The sequence below is a fragment of the Mustela putorius genome, unplaced genomic scaffold (genome assembly GCF_011764305.1).
Source record: "Mustela putorius furo isolate JIRA1106 unplaced genomic scaffold, ASM1176430v1.1 tig00000743_pilon_pilon_pilon, whole genome shotgun sequence".
Lineage (NCBI taxonomy): Eukaryota > Metazoa > Chordata > Mammalia > Carnivora > Mustelidae > Mustela > Mustela putorius.
Window position 1 is genome coordinate 3,797,548 of NW_025421464.1, and position 18,105 is coordinate 3,815,652.

At 40.1% G+C, this 18,105-nt stretch overlaps 1 protein-coding gene across 3 annotated transcripts in view; it reads left to right on the top strand.

Moving 5' to 3' along the window:
- The window catches only part of LOC101678631 (agouti signaling protein), a 137,314-nt gene that overhangs the window by 56,231 nt on the left and 62,978 nt on the right, over positions 1-18,105 (top strand). Inside the window, exon 1 of one of the 3 annotated variants that reach the window (XM_045084099.1) lies at positions 7,253-7,424. The exons of the other annotated variants lie outside the window; for them this stretch is intronic. The gene's annotated coding sequence lies outside the window, so the exon portion shown is untranslated. Of the gene's footprint in view, positions 1-7,252; positions 7,425-18,105 lie in introns of those variants that run through there. 3 annotated transcript variants of the gene reach the window in all.

The following is an 18,105-nucleotide window of genomic DNA, read 5'->3' on the forward strand; positions in this document are numbered from 1 at the left end:
ATATTTTTATTAAGAGATCACAAGTAGGCAGAGAGGCAGACAGAGAGAGAGGGAGCTCGATCCCAGGATCCTGAGATCATGACCTGAGCCGAAGGCAGAGACTTAACCCACTGAGCCACCCAGGAGCCCATTCACCCAATGTTCTTAATGGCATCTAAAATGGTTAATCCTTTCCAGAAGGTTATTAATTTGCCCAGATATGTAAGAACAGATGAATCACTATCTATAGCAGTTACAGTCTTGTGAAATGTATTTTTTAAATAATAAGACTTGAAAGTCAAAATTACTTCTAGATCCATGGGCTGCAGAAGGATGCGGTGTTAGCAGGCATGAAGACAACATGAACCTTGTGTATCTCTTTCAGAGCTCCTAGGTGATCAGGTGCATTGTCAATAAACAATAATATTTTGAAAGGAATCTTTTTTCTGAGTCCTAGATCTCAACAGCAGGCTTTTCATATTCAGTGAATCTTGTAAACAGATGTGCTGTCATCCAGGTTTGTTGGTAAATTTATAGAGCATAGGCAGAATAAATTTAGCATACTTCTTAAGGGCCCCAGGATTTTTAGAATGGTCATTGAGCGCACTGACTTCAACTTAAAGCCACCAGCCGCACTGGCCCCTAGCACAAAAGTCAGCCTGTCCTTTGAAGCTTTGAAGCCAGGCATTAAACTTTTCCTCTGTAGCTATGAAGGTCCGAGATGGCATCTTCTTCCAGAATAAGGCTATTTCATCTAAATTCTGTTGTATACTGTAGCCACCTGCATGAATTATCTTAGCCAGATTTTCTGGATAACTTCCTGCAGCTTGGGGCATCTGGGTGGCTCAGAGAGTTAAGCCTCTGCCTTCAGCTCAGGTCATGGTTTGATGGTCCTGGGATCGAGCCCCGCATTGGGCTCTCTGCTCAGCAGGCAGCCTGCTTCCCCCTCTCTCTCTGCCTGCCTCTCCGCCTACTTGTGATCTCTCTCTCTCTCTGTGTTAAATAAATAAAAATCTTTTTAAAAAGTAAAAACAAAACAAAACAAAAAAAACTTCCTGCAGCTTCTATATCATCACTCACTGCTTCACCTTGCAGTTATGTTATGAAGACACCTGGCCTTAAACCTTTAGAACAAACCACTACTCACTTTGAACTTTTCTTCTGCAGCTTCCTCACCTCTCTCAGCCTTCACAGAATTGAAGACAGTTAGAGCCTTGCTGTGGATTAGGGTTTGGCCTAAGCGACTGTTGTAGTTGGTTGGATCTTCTATACAGACTTCTAAGACGGTCTCCCTATCAACAGTAAGGTTGCTTTGCTTTCTTATCATTTGTGTGTTCACTGAAATAACACTTTTAATTTCCTTCAAGAACTTTTCCTTTGCACTCACGACTTGGCTAACTGTTTGATGCAAGAGGCCTAGCTTTTGGCCCCTCTCAGCTTTTGACATGCTTTCCTCACTAAGCTAAATCATCTCTAGCTTTTGATTTAAAGTGAGACACATGCAATTCTTCCTTTCACTTGAGCACTTAGGGCCACTGTAGGGTTATTAATTGGCCTAATTTCCATATTGTTGTGTCTCAGAGAACAGGGAGGCCGAAGGAGAGGGAAAGAGATGAGGGAACAACGTATTGGCGGAAAAGTCAGCGCACATACATTTAGCAATTAAGTTTGCCATCTTACATGAGCACCATTGGCAGCACCTCCAAACAATTATAACGGCAAAGATCACTGAACACAGATCACCATGACAAATATAATAATAATGAAAAACCTTGGAATATTGTGGGAATTACCAAAATGTGACACAGTATCACAAAGTGAGCAAATGCTTTTGGAAAAATGGCACCAATAGACTTGCTCAATGCAGGGTCGCCACAAATCTTCAACTTGTAAAAAATGTAATATCTGAAAAATAAGGTGAAGCAAAATAAAATGGGGGAATGCCTATAATATCAAATAATGAGGAGTTCTGGGAAGGAAATAAACGATATGATAGGGAATAAGAAGGGATCACCTGAGAGAGGTTAGTCGGGTAAGCCCGCTCTGAGGAGGAGACATTGAAATTTGGAGGACAAGAAAGAGATAACTAACAAAATGTAGTTTTGTTAGTGGCCCTAAGTGCTCAAGTTTTTGCTAAATCAAAAAAAAAAAAGAGGAGAGAGGGGGGATATCTATATGGGGAACCACTTTAAAAAGCATTCCAAGCGGAAATGTCAGCAAATGCGTGGGTCCAAAAACAAGACCAAATGAAAGCATTATATAAATAAGCAAAATGTTACTTTTGGGTTTTTCTTAGCTTGTGACCATCATCCCTTTCACATCAGAGTGTCTTTGATCCCTTCTGAGAAGTGATTAACTTCCCCTAACCTTCACCTTCCTTACCACTCAAATCACAGAGTTTTCTTCCGCTGAACTCCATTGAAACTCATCTGAAGTTAATCTGACTGCAGCTGTTTCGGTGACCGAAGCGCCAATTTGTGGGATTAGAAAATCTGTGTGGTCCCTATGTCAGATAATACTTCCCTTCCCTATCTCTTTCAGAAGGACTAGGTCCTGCTCTCCTGTCTCTTGGGAGGGTCGTCTCACCAGAAGACTCAGATGGAAATTTGCAGTGGATGGTGGGGGGCAGTTCTCTGGACACACACCCACAGGTGCCTAAGCTTAGAGTCTATGTCTTTGAATCCCAGGAATATCTCCCCACCCCTACAGCCATTCTGGGTACCCCTCCTCCACACTGTATGTTACCCTCCACTGGGCTTTTATGAGAGCGTCCCAAAGAGCTGGCATCCTCTCTTAGATGCAGAGTAGCTGCTAAAAGAGACCAGAGGGCTTCTTGCCACCAGCGACATGAAATGCTCTTAGTAAGTTAGAAGCCAGAATCAAAACCATATGGTTTGCTTTGCAAAGATCACAGGGCCCAAAAAACTAGAGGAAGGAGGGCCAGCCAGGGGACAAGATTTTTGGGTAAGGGGGAAGCACCTACCCTAATCCTGACAGTCTGTACTCAAAAGTATAGCCTTCCTGCCAAGGGGCCGCCTCTCCTTGGACTTCTGGCCCACTTGGACTCTCCTCAAGCCCAGACAGGTGGAAGCTCAAACAAGAAAGGCTAGAAGAATGGGACTACTACTCGCTAGTCACATCTCCTGACAGATGCCCCCCAGATGGAAACTGTCCCTCTTTGCTCTTGTCTCTAATGAACGGACATATCCCACATCTTATAAATATTTAAGAAGCAGCCCTTTATCGGCTTGCTTACCATGTATCCAACTAGATTCAGGTTCTTTAAGAGGGGGGTCTTAGATTTTTCCAAGCTGCTCCTGAAGGAAAATGCACAAGTATTATAAAGAAATTCAGGGGCACCCTTGGGCTCAGGCTCTAGGGGTTCTAGGATCAAGCCCCGTGTTGGGTTCCCTGCTCTGCCCGGGGCCCGCTTCTCCCTCTCCCTCTGACTGCCTCTCCCCCTGCTTGTGCTCTCTCTCTCTGTCAAATAAATAAATCTTAAAAAAAAAAAAAAAAGAAAGAAATTCATGCGAGTAACTCCTTATACAAGGATAGATTATATGAACCCACTCTGGCAAGTCTGGATTTGGATCTGCTTGGGACTTTAAATGTGAGGGTTTGTGTCAGTTCCGGTGGGTTCCTGTCCTTACTGATATGTGAGCAGGGATTATTCATGGGAACCTGGGGAGGAGATGCTGCATGCTTGGAGCTGGGGTAGCTAGCATCGTCTTTTCCTTTGCAGACCAAGACCAGGGCATCTGAGGAAAGATTTAATCCTAATTCTCATTGTCCACTCACTACCTCCCTGCTCCCCGTCTAACCCATGGCTTCAGTGGCTCTAAGCAGCATTTGTGGGCAAAGATCTATGTTCACATGTCCTCATGTGCATGCAGAAGAGTTTGGGGTAGATGCCTTTGTTTTAGGGCCCAGGCTGACCCATAAGTGGGAAGAACCTTCCAGGCAGCCCTTTGATATAAGAGAAGGATAAACCCTCAATACCTTAGAATTGATAGGCTGCTCCATAAACCTCCCCCATAATCTCTTCACCCAGAGCAGATCCTCAATATGCTGGGTCATAGAAGAAAAAGCAGAAGCAAAAAATAGGACAAACATTGGTTTTCCTAACTTTCTTCTATAACTATTATCTTCAATTGTTAGGGGAACAAAAAATCTGATAAACAGGACTGTTCTCCTTCTGGGTTGCTGTTGGAAGTCAGTGTTTACAAGGTTCTGCGTGATGAGTGATTTGAGGGTAGGACTTTGTCTTAAGCTTCTTAGAGTTGCAAGGTTGACCCCTTCCCTGCCTGCCAGATCTCCTGGCTTGCTCTACTATATTTTAAGGTCAGAACATAGAACAAGCTTCTGAAACCACTGGGTTCCAAACATGCTCCTCAATACTAGCCATCAAAGACATGGCTTAAAAACTTGAAACATGCTGGGTGCCTGGGTGGCTCAATGGATTAAAGCCTCTGCCTTCAGCTCTGGTCATAATCCCAGGGTCCTCGGATAGAGCCCCACATCGGGCTCTCTGCTCAGCAGGGAGCCTGCTTCCCCCACCCCCCACCTGCTTCTCTGCCTATTTGTGATCTCTGTCTGTCAAATAAATAAATAAAATCTTAAAAAAAAAATTGAAACATGTACTCACAGGAGACTTAGACTAGCTGGAGGCAAGCCTTTGTTCATTTTCTAGTGTTATTTCTCATTGCCCTTGAAGAACTAGACACAGAACAGAAGGGACTGGCTATTTGGGGGCGTTCGGTGAAAGCATTGCCAGTTATATTCTGTTCAACCACAAAAACAGGATTAAACTAAGTTTCAGACAAGCTTGCCAGAGCACATTAGACACTGCTGGGTTGGCAGGATTCTTTTGAAGTTTTTGACTCATATAAGTTATAATTTTATTTTTATATGTTGTATACTTTCTTATATAGACCTCATCTTATTTAAGTTTCACAATTATACTATGCTTTGGAAAATGAAATTATGAATATCACATTTATATGGGTGAGGAAACAGACATAGAGATTAAACGACTTGCCCAATTTTATCTAGGTCTGTACCAGAATCAGGACTACAATACCCATTTCCTAACTTCCTGTTCAGTGCCTTCTCCATTCTGCTTTAAGAGCAAATATCCTCCAAAAAGTTGCATTAAGACAGGAGTATTTGGCAGTCATTGGACTCCTTCCCTGGTTCCCATTATAATTGTGGGGTCGTCTTTTTTTTTTTTTTCAAGGAAGAGTTCTCTTTTGCCATAATGTGCTCCCTCAGGTTCATATGCTGTTCATGTGCATGGAACCCCACCATCAAATTACAAACCATTATCTCAATTCATTCCCCAGTATCTCCACTGAGGAGAATATTTACCCACATTACTGATAAAGAAGCTGAAGCTCAGAGAAAGCAGATAAATTAGCTTAATATCCCAAGGCTTATAAGTGGCAGAACTGAAACCAGGATCTTCTAATATTTTAGTCCTCTTTCTGCTATACCCTAGAAACATTAGCCGTGTCTGGCATCAAACAGAGATCTTCTCCCTAAGACATAAATATATTTGTGGCCTTTACCCACATGTGTCATATTCTAGGGCTGGGACACCATACAATATAATACAGATCCTCCAGTTTCTCCAGAAGGGCAAATAGTTCTCCCATTGGGTATCCACACATTAATATATGCATGCTCGCATGGCATGTGCTGCCCCACCTCCCCCTGCCAGGGATTTGGTCACAGCTACAGCATCTTAACAACCTATTTAAACCAACCTATAGTAACTGGCAGCACAGAATCATTCCCTGGCCCGCTGAATCATTGAGCCTCTGCAGACTTTGGAAGAGAGAATTATTAGCGGAAACATCCAAGGGTCTGGGGGATGGGGGTGGGGGCGGGACCCAGAAAGGTATGTAATAAATTCCATCCAGATGTTGGGATTGAATGTTTTTTCTTTTTCTTTCTCCCCCCCCCCCTCCAATCACACTGAAAGAGTGAACACGTTGTTTTCACCTTATCGAGCAAGGTGGGAAGAACATTGTTTCCTTTATTCATGGGTGGGTCTGCACCAAAGGATTAAGAGGGCCGACAGAATCTAGGTAGTTCAGAGTGGCATCTGAATTATCAGCACGTTGTACACATGAAGGAATTAAACAGATAGGTGAATAATATTGCAAATACTTCAGCAAAATCCAATTAGCAGTGTCCAAGTCCATTCCAATTTACAGCTTCCACACCATTTACCTATAGGGTAGACAGCCTCTTTTGAAATCCTTCTAAGAGATACGGTTGTGCAAATTGGTCCAACAAATAGCTGAACGTGCACGTTGCTCCGTTGGAGAGGGAAAGGCAGACGAAGCCATAAATACTAAATTTTATCTCATGGCCTGGTAGCTTTGTCATGCTTTATGGCTAATAACTGAGCCGGCAGGTAACTCAAAAAGTCCTCTCCAGCAATTCAGGCTCCACTGGGGTTAACTTTTGGTGTGGAGCAGATCTTCCTAAGCTACAGCCTCAGCTGACGTCCCTTTTACGCCACACCTGAGCTCCTGCTCCCTGAAAGGAAAGCCTGAGTAAAGACAGCTGTGAAAGGGGGCGCCTGGGTGGCTCAGTGGGTCAGGCCGCTGCCTTCGGCTCAGGTCATGATCTCAGGGTCTGGGATCGAGTCCCGCATCGGGCTCTCTGCTGAGCAGGGAGCCTGCTTCCCTCTCTCTCTCTCTGCCTGCCTCTCTGTCTACTTGTGATCTCTCTCTGTCAAATAAATAAATAAAATCTTAAAAAAAAAAAAAAAAGACAGCTGTGAAAGAAGCAGAAAAGGGTTCTTTCTGGCAGCAGCTGCTTCCAACTTCAGGGAAGTGGGCATTGAACTAAAAAGCAGAGCTTGGAGAGGACCAGGAAGTAAATGACACTGGAAAATGGGAAACAGGGAAGAAAGGACCTGACTTCCCTCCCCTCAGAAAGGTGTGCTTTGCAAGGTTTTTTTCATCTGGACTGGTGAGTCTTAAGATATATAGTCCTCAGACTACTTATTTGAGCAGGACAAAAGAGTCTTACCTGTTTAGTAGATTAAATAAATAAGCCAGCAAACAAAAGAAAACATTTTTGAGATTTTTTGCTGAATTCCTGTCAATTATTTGTAGCTCTCTTTAGACATGCTTGTTTTGGTGCTTTTAAGTTTTGATTGAAATCCTCAGTGGAAAATCTGTTTCAAAGGAAAACAAAACAAAACCAAAAAACCACCCCACACACTTCTCCGCCTTGCGTTTTGACCCAGCCCACAAAACAATCGGAAGAATCTTTGCAGACCCACCAGAGATCCCTGGATTCACTTGGAGAATCATTGATCTAAAAACATCTTGATTTCAGAACCCTTCTTTTTGACCTGGAATTATCTGTTATTGACCACAGAGAGCTGCTACTGACGACTCCTGGGACAGGGCCCTGTATAGTGAGAGGTGAGCCCCGGTGTGGGAAGAAGAAATTTCTTTCTCTTTCTCAGCGGGTGTTTTGATATAGTACACTATCTATGCTTGGGATATCTGTAGACTCAATTTCTTCTCCTCCTCCTCCTTCCTCTTTCTCTTTCCTTCCTTTTCATCTTCTTCTATTTTTTGTTTGTTTGTTTCTTCTATAGTAAAAATTTTCCCAAGCCCTTGGTGCCTAGATGAATTTTGCCTGGCACATTTCACTAATTGGAGTTTTGGAATCACAGTTTCTTATTTGTGTGCAGAATTTTTCTAAATAGCTAAGCACCTAATTACTGTAAAAGCAACTGGCCACCATCACACCTTGTAGACAGGTAGGTGAGATTGCATCAGAGAAGAGAAGGCTTCAGGTCTCTACCCTTCACTGTGTCAGAACTGGGAGCTCTATTGAGATACATGTAGGAAAGAAGAACCCTCATGGAGGGAGCAGCCATGTTGCAATGAGTGGAAAACACAGATAATATGAAGAGCAAGTCCAGGGAGTAATGGAACCAGACCCTGGAACAACCACTGGGAAGTTAAAAATCTCCCAATCAAGCCGAACCCGGAGAATGAAATAGTTCCTTTGGCCAGACTGCTCTGAAAATAAGGGAAAAGACTGATTCACATTGAAGGTAAGGAGCGTATCTGCGTCTCTTCTGCTTAAGCCACAGGGATCTCATTAAGGATCGGGACACTAACACCGATCGATGGCTTCACTCTGGGCACAATCCTCATCAGGAAGGTCCCATGCAAAGGTAATTACCGGGAATGGTTGGGGGGGGACACTATAGCCTTTTGATTTGATCACTCAAACATCCTGTCAGGCAGATGGGAAAAAGAGATCAACCCTTACCTCAAAAGAAGTAAATTGTTGGTTGAAGTATTTGGTTTCAGTACCTGTCAGGTTAGGCTTGGAAAGGCAGATCTGTGGTCTAGGAAACCACATACAGGATTCTGTTGTTTTGGAGCTCTGAAAATGCAACAATATAAAGAAATGTATAACTCAGAATTAGACAATTACTTTTAATTGGGTGTTTTACTATCGAGTGCATAACCCTCATTTTGTGGAAGTGGCCTTGGGTTAGAATGCAGTCTTTCTGGAAAAGGACTCCTTCTGGTTCTTTAAGACCAACTGGAGGAATCTCAAAAGTTAAAATAACATAAAACTTGCCATCTCTTAGTTTTGATATGAATGTTTATTTATTCCAATAAGTAAGTAAGTATGAGTAAGCATTCTCTGTAACAGTAAGCTGTTACAGCCCGGCACCAGGAAGGAAAGAAGCCAAGTGTTCAGAGTTGGGCAAAAGAGATAAAGATCCAGAGCCTTGATGCTGGTCCAAAAGAGAGAAGAGTTCTTATAAAAGAGAAATACAAAATAAGAACCAAAAAGATCAGAGAGGGGTTGAGTGGAAGCGCCCAGGGTATCATCTTTGATTGAAATAAAAAGAAAAAATTTCAGAGAGGAAAATACACACAAAGAAATAGATTATTATTTGAGACAAAACTGTCTTCACTTGTGTAGGGAAGATTTATTCCGATTTGGGGGATGACATCGGAAGGAACTGTAAAGTTAGAGGTATCCAACTGAAATACCTGTGTAGCTGAGTTTGGGGGCCAAAGTGGTTGCTCCATCCCTTAAAGATCTGTGTGTTGTTCATAAAGCAGCTATTCTGAGGAAAAAGAAGAAAAATGGGGGCATGGCAGAGGGCAGAGAGTTCCATAAGCCCCGCTAATGGTCCCACAAGGCAGGATTCAGCCATAAATTGCCTCCTAGATAGCCATCAGTTCTGTCTCCATCTGTTCCCCAAACCCTTGCTTACAGAGTCTTTTTTTATATATATATATTCAAGTCTCTTTGAATCAGCTTGAAGTAAAAGTACTAAGTTCAAAACATTCTATATCCATTCATCTGTTGAGTGAAATAAGTCAATCAGAGAAAGACAATTATCATATGTTCTCCCTGATATGAAGAATTTGAGAGGCAACATGGGGGGCTTGGGGGGTAGGGAGGGAAAAAATGAAACAAGATGGGATTGGGAGGGAGACAAACCATGAGAGACTCTTAATCTAACAAAACAAACTGAGGGTTGCTGGGGGTGGGCGGTGGGTAGGGAGAGGGTGGTTGGATTATGGACATTGGGGAGGGTATGTGCTATGGCGAGTGCTATGAAGTGCAAAAACCTGGTGATTCACAGACCTGTACCCCTGGGGCTAATAATACATTATATGTTAATAAAAAATAAAAAATTTTAAAAAACAAAAATTCATTCTGAATCACAATTTGAATCTTGTTTAAAGATGAAAGGATGAAAAGTAGGACTCTATTCTGTTTAGAAACAGTCCTTACAGACGGGATCCCACGTGTTATGTGTTTTACTCTTCCTTTGATTTATTCTGCTTTTAAGTGCCACCAGGCCTCATTCCATAGTCAGTAATTGGGCTTTTAGAAGGGAGAAAAGTGGTTATTTAAAATTGTCTCCTTATGTTCTATAGCCACACCACCTGACCATTTGCTTCCAGGGAAGTGTACACAGCAATAACTGACTGGATATCTGCTTTAGGTCTGTTCAACTGAAATAAATTAGGAAGCCATCCCCATCTTTGCCGTCACTATAAATTAAGGACACAGAGAAAAACTCACTGAACCCTAATGAAGGCTTTCCTAACTTAGAGCCTAGCCTCAGAGTGGTCAGGTGACCTGGCTCACAGGAGTAGCAGCTCACAAAGCCCAGGAGGTGAAATTAGGGGGCCAGTTTTTGGTACTGCATCTGTGCCTATCTAACTGGGAGACTTTAATCTAGTCATTGACTTGCTCAAGGCTACCATCCTGTGCATCCAATGGGAAAATGAAGACTAGCTTCCCCTACTTACAAGGATGCTTGTGGGTAAGATGACAACCAAAAGTAACTGCCTTCGCTGGGGTAGAGAGAGCTGGGTTAGGCAGAGAAAGTACATTGTGGTAGCTAATGGCTACCACATGTCATTGCTTAATTTTTTAAAATCTTCATCTTCCTCTTCCCTGGGTTCCTGAATGGTCCGGAAATACTTTTCTTTTAAGTAAAGCTTTCATTGAAGATTTTTTTGTTTTTATTGAACAAAGAAGTCTCTACCATGTGAACATACCCAGGAAACCAGAACCTAAATATAGAAATAGGACAAGGGGCACTTGGGTATCTCCGTGGGTTGGGCATCCGACTCTTGATTTTGCTCAGGTTGTGATCTCAGGGTGGTGAGACTGAGCTCCCGTGTTCGGCTTGGTGCCCCTTGCTCAGCAGGGCATCTGCTTCTCTCCTTCTGCCCCTCCCCCAGCACACACGCATGTACACACTCCCTCTCTCTTTCTCTAAGATAGATGGATGAATCTTAACACAAACAAACAAACAAACAGAAATAGGACATTATCAGCACCCAAAGCCCCCTTAACCACTGACTGACTTCTAACACCATATTTAAGTTTTGCTTGTTTATGTACTTTTTAAATGTTATGACTTCTATTGTTTAATATTGGTTTGTAAAATTTGTTACTTTACATAGTCATATTTTGCTTATTCTCAATGTTGTATAGAATTTCGTGAACTAATATGCCATAGTGTGTTTATTCATTCCTTATTGGTGGATGGTTAGATTTCCAATTGAAAACTGTTACGAACAGTGCTACTAGGAACATTCTTTTTTTTCTAAAGATTTTATTTATTTGACAGACAGAGATCACAGGTAGGCTTAGAGACAGGCAGAGAGAGGGAAGCGGTCTCCAGAGAGCCCAATGTGGGGCCCATCCCAGGACCCTGGGATTATGACCTGAGCTGAAGGCAGAGGCTTTAACCCACTGAGCCACCTAGGCACTCTGCTACTAGGAACATTCTTGAGCAATTTTTTGATGAATGTATGAGTACATTCCTATTGAGTTATCTAGAAGTAAAATTGCTGAGTCACAGAACATATGTAAGTTCTGCCTTAATAGCCACTGCTAGTCTTCCAAAGTCATTTTCAAAAGTCCAAAATCATTTTACACTCACACCAGTCATGTCTGAGACTTCTGTTTTTTCTACATCCATATCAACATTTGGTATTGTCTGTCTTTTACATTTAGCCATTTTGGTGGGTATATTGTGTAATGCTATTGTTTTTAATTTAAATTTTCTTGATGACTAACAAAGTTGAACATTTTTTAATATATTTATTGGCCACTTGGATATCTTGTCTCATGAAATATCATTAATTCTTGAGCCTGTTTCTTCTGTGGGATTATCTGACACTTTTATTGATCTATAAGAGTTCTTTAAATATTATAGATACTTCTTGTGTACATGTTGCAAATATCATTTCCCATAATGCTATCAAGTCATACTGGAGCTTGAGGTAAAAGAAAACATCAGAAATACTGATACTTTATTTAAAATTTTGATATTTTGTTCATCATGGGAATTTTTTGCATTAACTACGATTTTTTAACATATTGCATTAATATCTCGCTTGTCTTGATTACTGAGTTTTGGGCACTGCCATAAAAATTTATATCCAAGCCACCTTGATATACACTTCACTTGTACTCACCGTCATCCTGACTCTTATTCCATTTTGTGGCTTGTATTTTCACTCTTTATAGTGTTATATTTTGAAAAGGAGTTTCTGATTTTAATGAGGTCCAGTTACTCCAGCTTTTCTTTTATAGTTAAGATCTTTTTAAAAAAATTCTATTTAAGACATTTTTGCTTACCTAAGTTCATGAAGATATTCTCTTATGACTTCTTCTAGAACAGTGCTGTCCAGTAGAATATTCTGCAATGATGGAACTGTTCTGTAGCTATGCTGTCCAGTATGTTTCATGGCTAGCTACTAGCCACATGGGGCTCTTGGGCACTTGAAATGTGGCTAGTATGTCTGATACACTAAATTTTAAATTTTACTCACTTTATTTTATTTTTTCTAACATCTTAATTTTTTTTTCATGTTCCAAGATTCATTGTTTATGAACCACAATTAATTAATCATGGCTAGTGGCAAAATAACCTGACAGTGCTATTCACCTAGAATTGATTTTGAGGTATGGCACAATGTGAAATTTCCTTTTCCTTTCTTCTTCTTCTTCTTTTTTTTTTTTTTTAAAGATTTTATTTATTTATTTGACAGACGGAGATCACAAGTAGGCAGAGAAGCAGGCAGAAAGAGAGGAGGAAGCAGGAAGCTCTCTGCTGAGCAGAGAGCCCGATGCGGGGCTCGATCCCAGGACTCTGGGACCATGACCTGAGCCGAAGGCAGGGGCTTTAACCCACTGATCCACCCAGGTGCCCCTCTTTCTTTTTTTCTTTATAGATATCCAATTGACCCAGCATCATGTACTGAAAAGACTGTTAATTCCTCACTTTTATAATTAACCATTTGTTTATATGTGAATCTGGTTCTGGAATGTCTGTTCTTTTCTACTAGTCTGTTAGTTTGTCTTTGTGCCAATTCCATACTGTTACAATTATTATACATGATAAAATATCTTCTTTTCTGGTGTTCCCCAAAATTGTATTGACTATTCTTAAACTTCTGCATTTCCACATAAAGTTTAGAATAACTTTTCAAATTCCACCAGAAAACAAAGCCCTCCTGGGATTTTTTTTTATTCCATTGTATATATATATATATATATATATATATATATATATATATATACCACATCTTTATCCATTCATCTGTTGATGGACATCTAGGTTCTTTCCATAGTTTGGCTATTGTGGACATTGCTGCTATAAACATTTGAGTGCACATGCCCCTTTGGATCACTACATTTGTATCTTTGGGGTATATACTCAGTAGTGCAATTGCTAGGTCATAGGGTAGCTCTATTTTCAACTTTTTGAGGAACCTCCTTGCTATTTTCCAAAGTGGCTGTACCAGCTTGCATTCCCACAAACAGAGTAGGAGAGTTTCCCTTTTTTCTGCATCCTCTCCAACATCTGTCATTTTGTGACTTGTTAATTTTAGCCATTGTGACTCATGTGAGGTGGTATCTCATTGTGGTTTTGATTTGTATTTCCACGATGCTGAGTGACGTTGAGTACTTTTTCATGTATCTATTGGCCATCTGGATGTCTTCTTTGTAGAAATGGATATTCATGTCTTCTGCCCATTTCTTTTTTTTTTAATTTTTAATTTTTTTTATTTTTTATAAACATATATTTTTATCCCCAGAGGTACAGGTCTGTGAATCACCAGGTTTACACACTTCACAGCACTCACCAAAGCACATACCCTCCCCAATGTCCATAATCCCACCCCCCTTCTCCCAACCCCCCTTCCCCCAGCAACCCTCAGTTTGTTTTAAGAGATTAAGAGTCACTTATGGTTTGTCTCCCTCCCAGTACCATCTTGTTTCATTTATTCTTCTCCCACCCCCTTAACTCCCAGAAATGTCCACAATAGCCAAACTATGGAAAGAACCTAGATGTCCATCAACAGATGAATGGATAAAGAAGATGTGGTATATATACACAATGGAGTACAATGCAGCCATCAAAAGAAATGAAATCTTGCCATTTGCGACAATGTGGATGGAACTAGAGCGTATCATGCTTATTCCCATTTCTTGATTGGATTATTTACTCTTTGGGTGTTGAGTTTGATAAGTTCTTTATAGATTGTAGATCCTAGCTCTTTATCTGGTATGTCATTTGTGAATATCTTCTCCCATTCTGTCAGTTGTCTTTTGGTTTTGTTGACTGTGCCTTTGCTGTGCAAAAACTTTTGAACTTGATGAAGTCCCAATAGTTCATTTTTGCCCTTGCTTCTCTTGCCTTTGTTTCTAGGAAGAAGTTGCTGTGGCTGAAGTTGAAGAGGTTGCTGCCTATGTTCTTCTCAAGGATTTCGATGGGTTTTTTGTATCGCATTGAGATCTTTCATCCATTTTGAGTCTGTTTTTGTGTGTGGTGTAAGGAAATGGTCCAGTTTCATTCTTCTGTATTGGCTGTTCAATTTTCCTGACACCATTTGTTGAAGAGACTTTCTTTTTTCCATTAGACATTCTTTCCTGCTTTGTCAAAGATTAGTTGACCACAGAGTTGAGGGTCCATTTCTGGGCTCTCTGTTTTGTTCCATGGATCTATGTATCTGTTTTTGTGACAGTACCATACTGTCTTGATGATGACAGCTTTGTAATAGAGCTTGAATTCAGGAATTGTGATACCACCAACTTTGGCATTTCTTTTCAACATTCCTCTGGCTATTTGGGATCTTTTCTGGTTCCATACAATTTTAGGATTACTTCTTCCATTTCTTTGAAAAAAACTGATGGTATTTTGATAGGGGTTGCATTAAATGTGTAGATTGCTTTAAGTAGCATAGACATTTTCACAATATTTGTTCTTCCAATCCATGAGCATGAAATGGCTTTTTCCCCCCCATTTCTTTGTGTCTTTCTTAGTTTCTTCCATGTATTCTATAGTTTTCCGAGTACAGGTTCTTTGCCTCTTTGGTTAGATTTATTCCTAGGGATTTTATGGTTTTGGGTACATTTGTAAATGGGATCAACTCCTTAATTTCTCTTTCTTCTGTCTTGTTGTTGGTGCATACAAATGTAACCGATTTCTGTGTATTGATTTTATATCCTGCCATTTTACTGAATTCTTGTATGCGTTCTAGCAGTTTTGGGGGTGGAGTCTTTTGGGTTTTCCACAAAAAGTGTCATATCATCTGCAAAGAGTGAGAGTTTGACTTCTTTGCTGATTTGGATCCCTTTTATTTATTTTTGTTGTCTGATTGCTGAAGCTAGGACTTCTAGTACTATGTTGAATAGCAGTGGTGATGGTGGACATCCCTCCTATGTTCCTGACCTTAGGGGAAAAGCTGTCAGTTTTTCCCCATTGAGAATGATATTTGGTGTGGGTTTTTCATAGATGGCTTTGATGATATTGAGGTGTGTACTCTCTATCCCTATCCTGTGAAGAGTTTTGATCAAGAATGGATGCTGTACTTTGTCAAATACTTTTTCTGCATCTGTTGAGAGTATCATATGGTTCTTTTATTAATGTACTGTATCATGTTGATTGATTTGCAGATGTTGATCCAGACTTGCAACCCAGGAATAAATCCCAGTTTGTTGTGGTGAATAATCCTTTTAATGTACTGTTGGATCCTCTTGGCTAGTATTTTGGTGAGAATTTTTGCATCTGTGTTCATCAAGAGTATTGGTCTATAATTCTCCTTTTTGATGGGGTCTTTGTCTGGTTTGGGGATCAAGGTAATGCTGGCCTCACAAAATGAGTTTGGAAGTTTCCCTTCCATTTCTATATTTTGGAACTGTTTTAGGACAATTGGTACTAATTCCTCTTTAAATATTTGGTAGAATTCCCCTGGGAAGCCATCTGGCCCTGGGGTCTTGTTTGTTGGGAGATTTTTGATGATTGCTTCAATCTCCTTACTGGTTATGGGTCTGTTCAGGTTTTCTTTTCTTTTCTTTTTTTTCCTGGCTCAGTTTTCGTAGTTTATATATCTCTAGGAATGCATCCATTTCTTCCAGATTGTCAAATTTGCTGGTGTAGAGTAATAAGAACATATTATGATCTTAAAATTGTTTGTGTTTCTTTGGTGTTGATTGTGATCTCTCTTCTTTCATTCATGATTTTATTTATTTGGATCCTTTCTCTTTTCTTTTTGACAAGTCTGGCCAGAGGTTTATCAATCTTACTAATTCTTTCAAAGAACCAGCTCCTAGTTTCATTGATTTGTTCTATTGTTTTTTTGATTTCTATCTCATTGATTTCTGCTCTGCTCTTTATGATTTCTCTTCTCCTGACGAGTTTAGGCTTTATTTGCTGTTCTTTCTCCAGCTCCTTTAGGTGTAGGGTTATGTTGTATACTTGAGACCTATCTTGTTTCTTGAGAAAGGCTTGTGTTGCTATATACTTTCCTCTCAGGACTGCCTTTGCTGTGTTCCACAGATTTTGAACAGTTGTGTTTTTATTTTCATTTGTTTCCATGAATTGTTTCAATTCTTCTTTAATTTCCTGGTTGACACATTAATTCTTTAGTAGGATGCTCTTTAGCCTCCATGTATTTGAGTTCTTTCCAACTTTCCTCTTGTGGTTGAGTTCTAGCTTCAGAGCATTGTGGTCTGAAAATATGCATGAATGATCCCAATCTTCTTGTACTGGTTGAGACCTGATTTGTGACCCAGGATGTAATCTATTCTGGAGAATGTTCCATGTGCACTAGAGAAGAATGTGTATTCTATTGCTTTGGGATGGAATGTTCTGAATAATCTGTGATGACCATCTGGTCCAATGTGTCATTTAAAGCCTATATTTCCTTGTTGATCTTTTGCTTGGATGATCTGTCCATTTCAGTGAGGGTTGTGTTAAAGGCCCCTACTCTTACTGTATTATTGTCAATGTGTTTCTTGATTTTGTTATTAATTGGTTTATATGTTTGGCTGCTCTCATGTTGGGGTATAGATATTTAAAATTGTTAGATCTTATTGTTGGACAGATCCTTTAAGTATGGTATAGTGTCCTTCCTCATTTCTTATTATAGTCTTTGGCTTAAAATCTAATTAATCTGATATAAGGATTGCCACCCCAGACTTCTTTTGATGTCCATTAGCATGGTAAGTGGTTATCCACCCCCCTCACTTTAAATCTGGAGGTGTCTTTCACTTTCTTGTAAACAGCATATTGATGGGTTTTGATTTTTATCCATTATGATACCCTGCATCTTTTGATTGGGACATTTAGCCCATTTACATTCAGGGTAACTATGAAAGATATTAATTTAGAGCCATTGTATTACCTGTAAGGTGACTGTTACTATATATTGTCTCTGTTCCTTTTTGATCTACTACTTTTAGGCTCTCTCTTTGCTTAGAGCACCCCCTTTCAATAATTCTTGTAGGGCTGGTTTGGTGTTTGCAAATTCTCTTAATTTTTGTTTGTCCTGGACGTTTTTTATCTCTCCTATTTTCAATGATAGCCTAGTTGGATATAGTATTCTTGGCTGCAAATTTTTCTCATGTAGTGCTCTGAATATATTATGCCATTTTTTTCTGGCCTGCCAGGTCTCTGTGGATAAGTCTGCTGCCAATCTAATATTTCTACCATGGTATGTTACAGACTTCTTGTCTTGAGGTGCTTTCAGGATTTTCTCTTTGTCACTAAGACTTGTAAGTTTTACTATTAGATAACAGGATGTGAACCTATTTTTTTCTGATTTTTGAGGGGGTGGGTTCTCTGTGCCTCCTGGATTTTGATGCTTGTTCCCTTTTCCAAATTATGGAAATTCTCTGCTATAATTTGCTCCAATATATCTTCTTCCCCTCTCTCTCTTTCTTCTTCTTCTGGAATCCAATTATTTTAATATTGTTTCATCCTATGGTATCACTTCTCTCTCAAATTCTCCCCTCGTGGTCCAGTAGCTGTTTGTCTCTCTTTTGCTCAGCTTCTTTATTCTCCATCATTTGGTCTTCTATATTACTAATTCTCTCTTCTGCCTCATATATCTTAGCTGTAAGAGCCTCCATTTTTTATTGCATCTCATTAATAACTTTTTAAATTTCAACTTGGTTAGATTTTAGTTCTTTTCTTTCTCCCAAAAGAGATTTTATTTCTCTAGAAAGTGTTTCTCTAACATCTTCCATGCCTTTTTTGAGCCCAGCCAGCACCTTGAGAACTGTTGTTCTGAACTCTAGTTC